Here is a 6116-nt window from a genome sequence, read left to right on the forward strand (position 1 = left end):
TGTAGTCAGAGAGTCATCTTGCGTAAAGGATTGTTTATCAATATCCGTGGCCACAACCGCGGAATAACAAACGAGGTCTTGACGATCGAGAGAGTACACCACTCAACAAATAATATATTTAAGGTCATTAAAGCGACAAATAGACAATATAATCTTTAAAGAAAACGTTTTGTAGCTCCGGCCACAAACCAGCACATCAAGCCGACAACTATGGCATAAACCAGAGTATGAAACAAAAATATAGACTTCCAGTAAAAATTAGCGATTACTATTCCTCACACATCAATTTGAAGGGCGAGATAGCCGTCGTAACAAAACAATATACCTAGTCAGGTCATAAATTCTGTCACATGTTTAATGTAAAATAATTGAAACAAGTTTATTCATTATGTAACCATTCATATACCAAAATGAACTTAACAAAACATAGATTCTTATGACAGTAAAGTTTATTCAAAATGACCTCCGTGATTTTGAATACAGGCCTTCAATCTGCACGGCCAGTCGTCTGTCGCAGCACGAACGAGGTCCATGTCAATATCGGCGGCTGCCTTAATCAAGGATGTCTTGAGTGACTCCAAATTGGGATGAGGCTTTGAGCATGCCTTTTCCTCCAAGTGTTGCCATATCTTGTAATCTAACGGATTCAAATCTGGACTGGAGGAGGGCCAGTCTTCGTGCCGGATGAAGTCGATTTCACGCACCGCCAGCCAGTCTTGTGTGCTCTTCGCTCTATGAGCTGGCGCCGAATCTTGTTGGAATACCCAGTGCCTGTTATTGAACATGGTATGAGAAACAGGTTCCACAAGGTTCGTCAGGACTATATTTTGATACACAACTGCATTCGTTTTTACACCTTTCTCACAAAAATGTACCTCTGTTAAGCCCCAATAAGAAACTCCCAACCATACCATCAGCGAGGATGGAAAATGACCTCGTTGGACACGCGGAATACGGTTGCTCGCTTCTTCACTACTGTGTGCGTACACCTTATCATTTTGTTTGTTGTAGCTCTCTTCTACGGTAAAAAATTTTTCATCCGAAAAAAGAATTTCCCGATATTTTTTTCCCGCGTACCGCTTCAACAAAGCGCGGCATCTCTTCAGTCTCAGGTCCATTAGACGAGCATTCAAACGATGTCCTGTTTTTCTTCGATATGCCCGAAGCCCTAAGTCTTCATTTAACACCCTTTTCACCGTGGTTCTGCTTAACCCCATCTGAAGAGCCAACAGTTTCTGCTTACGTTTGGGATTTCTTTGAATTCGCGCCTTCACAGCTTTTATCACTGCTGGAGTCCTAACAGACCGAGGGCGACCACTTCTTGACCTGTTATCTACACTAGAGTCTTCATTGTATCGTTTGATGGTACGATAAACGAATCTTTTGGTTATATTCAAAATTTTCAGTGTGTTAAAAATTTGAATTGGCGCGTAACCGCAACGATGCAACGCAATAACTGCAACACGGTCTTCTTTAAGCGTCCACTCCATATTTAAAAATGAGTAAAATTCTAAAAGTATACATTTTTATTTTCATGAACAATTCGAAATTCGAATTCAATAAACTTTTTTGTGGCCAGCATTCTAAAAGAAAAGTTTTTACTGTGTGACAATACTTATGACCTGACTAGGTATACTCAGTATAGATATATATATATATATATATATTTTGCGAAAGAAGGATTACTGATGACCCGTATGGCTTTCCAGTTTCACCACGATAGGTAGGCGAGCAAAGGCTCAACCAGCTCATCATACACGTCTCCCTATGAGCTCAGTTTGTATTAATAGTGATTATAATACCTACTTTTCTCCATATCTATTGTACGCCTTTTTAGTATGTTGATAACATACGGAATGTCAGGTTCGAACGTTGTCAAAAATTCACAAAAAATCCATTAGTCATTAAAAATACATATTATTATGATGAAGTAACAATATTTTACAAAATTAAATTATAAAAAAAAACACTACAAAATGGACAAACAAAAAATTCAACCAAAATAAAATTGAGAAGTTAATTTACATCAGAATTGTGTGTTCAGTTAAATTTATGGTATGAAACCGTACCAGCGGACAAACAAAGTGTTTATGATCGAGGTAAATAGCCAATTAATTATATGTGATGTACATTTGTCTTAATTTAATTTGTAATGGTTTAATAAACAACGGATGCCGATATATTTGTGTAGACTCTGTCTATTTTTTGACAAGCATGAGTTTCGAATTCGATATATATTTAAAAATTAATTAATTCTAAGCAGTAGGTATCAAACCAGCCGTGCCCTGGCAATACTGGTTCTTTTTTTTTTTTAAATGAACATCGTTAACCATTAAGTCGATGGTGTATGCCTTCAAAGGTAACAAAATCGATTTCTGATTAAAATTGTACTGTGTGTTGTTTTCAATGCAAACAAACATTAAAATATTAAATCACGCATGCATAAATCGATGTAGGCAACACTGAAAAGCTTGTCTAATTTTGGCTCAGACATCTTTTAATCAGTGTGCTTAGTGCGAGTTTTTTAATTTTACGTTTGTCTTGAGCTAAACGTTTGTCTACGTTTGCGACTAGGGGCGCTGTTCCACCTGCATACAAAATTGAGTTAACTTTTACGCCATTGAGAAGGTTAAAAAACTAGCACTAAGCACACAGTTAATTCACAAACAAAATGTGTATTGTTAGTGTTCAGGCTAGTGCCTGCAATTCTTTTATAGCAATGTCAAAGATGCTAGCCTTCTAAGGCGCTAAGCATCACAGTATAGTAACTACCTAGTCAGGTCATAAATTCTGTCACATGTTTAATGTAAAATAATTGAAACAAGTTTATTCATTATGTGACCATTCATATACCAAAATGAACTTAACAAAACATAGATTCTTATGACACTAAAGTTTATTCAAAATGACCTCCGTGATTTTGAATACAGGCCTTCAATCTGCACGGCCAGTCGTCTGTCGCAGCACGAACGAGGTCCATGTCAATATCGGCGGCTGCCTTAATCAAGGATGTCTTGAGTGACTCCAAATTGGGATGAGGCTTTGAGCATGCCTTTTCCTCCAAGTGTTGCCATATCTTGTAATCTAACGGATTCAAATCTGGACTGGAGGAGGGCCAGTCTTCGTGCCGGATGAAGTCGATTTCACGCACCGCCAGCCAGTCTTGTGTGCTCTTCGCTCTATGAGCTGGCGCCGAATCTTGTTGGAATACCCAGTGCCTGTTATTGAACATGGTATGAGAAACAGGTTCCACAAGGTTCGTCAGGACTATATTTTGATACACAACTGCATTCGTTTTTACACCTTTCTCACAAAAATGTACCTCTGTTAAGCCCCAATAAGAAACTCCCAACCATACCATCAGCGAGGATGGAAAATGACCTCGTTGGACACGCGGAATACGGTTGCTCGCTTCTTCACTACTGTGTGCGTACACCTTATCATTTTGTTTGTTGTAGCTCTCTTCTACGGTAAAAAATTTTTCATCCGAAAAAAGAATTTCCCGATATTTTTTTCCCGCGTACCGCTTCAACAAAGCGCGGCATCTCTTCAGTCTCAGGTCCATTAGACGAGCATTCAAACGATGTCCTGTTTTTCTTCGATATGCCCGAAGCCCTAAGTCTTCATTTAACACCCTTTTCACCGTGGTTCTGCTTAACCCCATCTGAAGAGCCAACAGTTTCTGCTTACGTTTGGGATTTCTTTGAATTCGCGCCTTCACAGCTTTTATCACTGCTGGAGTCCTAACAGACCGAGGGCGACCACTTCTTGACCTGTTATCTACACTAGAGTCTTCATTGTATCGTTTGATGGTACGATAAACGAATCTTTTGGTTATATTCAAAATTTTCAGTGTGTTAAAAATTTGAATTGGCGCGTAACCGCAACGATGCAACGCAATAACTGCAACACGGTCTTCTTTAAGCGTCCACTCCATATTTAAAAATGAGTAAAATTCTAAAAGTATACATTTTTATTTTCATGAACAATTCGAAATTCGAATTCAATAAACTTTTTTGTGGCCAGCATTCTAAAAGAAAAGTTTTTACTGTGTGACAATACTTATGACCTGACTAGGTATACTCAGTATAGATATATATATATATATATATATATTTTGCGAAAGAAGGATTACTGATGACCCGTATGGCTTTCCAGTTTCACCACGATAGGTAGGCGAGCAAAGGCTCAACCAGCTCATCATACACGTCTCCCTATGAGCTCAGTTTGTATTAATAGTGATTATAATACCTACTTTTCTCCATATCTATTGTACGCCTTTTTAGTATGTTGATAACATACGGAATGTCAGGTTCGAACGTTGTCAAAAATTCACAAAAAATCCATTAGTCATTAAAAATACATATTATTATGATGAAGTAACAATATTTTACAAAATTAAATTATAAAAAAAAACACTACAAAATGGACAAACAAAAAATTCAACCAAAATAAAATTGAGAAGTTAATTTACATCAGAATTGTGTGTTCAGTTAAATTTATGGTATGAAACCGTACCAGCGGACAAACAAAGTGTTTATGATCGAGGTAAATAGCCAATTAATTATATGTGATGTACATTTGTCTTAATTTAATTTGTAATGGTTTAATAAACAACGGATGCCGATATATTTGTGTAGACTCTGTCTATTTTTTGACAAGCATGAGTTTCGAATTCGATATATATTTAAAAATTAATTAATTCTAAGCAGTAGGTATCAAACCAGCCGTGCCCTGGCAATACTGGTTCTTTTTTTTTTTTAAATGAACATCGTTAACCATTAAGTCGATGGTGTATGCCTTCAAAGGTAACAAAATCGATTTCTGATTAAAATTGTACTGTGTGTTGTTTTCAATGCAAACAAACATTAAAATATTAAATCACGCATGCATAAATCGATGTAGGCAACACTGAAAAGCTTGTCTAATTTTGGCTCAGACATCTTTTAATCAGTGTGCTTAGTGCGAGTTTTTTAATTTTACGTTTGTCTTGAGCTAAACGTTTGTCTACGTTTGCGACTAGGGGCGCTGTTCCACCTGCATACAAAATTGAGTTAACTTTTACGCCATTGAGAAGGTTAAAAAACTAGCACTAAGCACACAGTTAATTCACAAACAAAATGTGTATTGTTAGTGTTCAGGCTAGTGCCTGCAATTCTTTTATAGCAATGTCAAAGATGCTAGCCTTCTAAGGCGCTAAGCATCACAGTATAGTAACTACCTAGTCAGGTCATAAATTCTGTCACATGTTTAATGTAAAATAATTGAAACAAGTTTATTCATTATGTGACCATTCATATACCAAAATGAACTTAACAAAACATAGATTCTTATGACACTAAAGTTTATTCAAAATGACCTCCGTGATTTTGAATACAGGCCTTCAATCTGCGCGGCCAGTCGTCTATCGCAGCACGAACGAGGTCCATGTCAATATCGGCGGCTGCCTTAATCAAGGATGTCTTGAGTGACTCCAAATTGGGATGAGGCTTTGAGCACGCCTTTTCCTCCAAGTGTCGCCATATCTTGTAATCTAACGGATTCAAATCTGGACTAGAGGAGGGCCAGTGTTCGTGCCGGATGAAGTCGATTTCACGCGCCACCAGCCAGTCTTGTGTGCTCTTCGCTCTATGAGCTGGCGCCGAATCTTGTTGGAATACCCAGTGCCTGTTATTGAACATGGTATGAGAAACAGGTTCCACAAGGTTCGTCAGGACTGTATTTTGATACACAACTGCATTCGTTTTTACAGCTTTCTCACAAAAATGTACCTCTGTTAAGCTCCAATAAGAAACTCCCAACCATACCATGAGCGAGGATGGAAAATGACCTCGTTGGACACGCGGAATACGGTTGCTCGCTTCTTCACTACTGTGTGCGTACACCTTATCATTTTGTTTGTTGTAGCTCTCTTCTACGGTAAAAATGTTTTCATCCGAAAAAAGAATTTCCCGATATTTTTTCCCGCGTACCGCTTCAACAAAGCGCGGCATCTCTTCAGTCTCAGGTCCATTAGACAAGCATTCAAATGATGTCCTGTTTTTCTTCGATATGCCCGAAGCCCTAAGTCTTCATTTAACACCCTTTTCACCGTGGTTCTGCTTAACCCCATCTGA

General features: G+C 38.0%; 1 long non-coding RNA gene across 1 annotated transcript; it reads left to right on the forward strand.

Annotated features, from left to right (window-relative positions):
• Nucleotides 1–334: 334 nt before the first annotated feature.
• LOC134198934 (uncharacterized) lies at nucleotides 335–5681 on the forward strand. Its single transcript, XR_009973228.1, has 2 exons — nucleotides 335–4548; nucleotides 5380–5681. It is a non-coding gene; the product is annotated as an uncharacterized LOC134198934 (long non-coding RNA).
• The last annotated feature ends 435 nt before the right edge of the window (nucleotides 5682–6116 follow it).

This window comes from Bombyx mori, chromosome 5 (assembly GCF_030269925.1).
Source record: "Bombyx mori chromosome 5, ASM3026992v2".
NCBI lineage: Eukaryota > Metazoa > Arthropoda > Insecta > Lepidoptera > Bombycidae > Bombyx > Bombyx mori.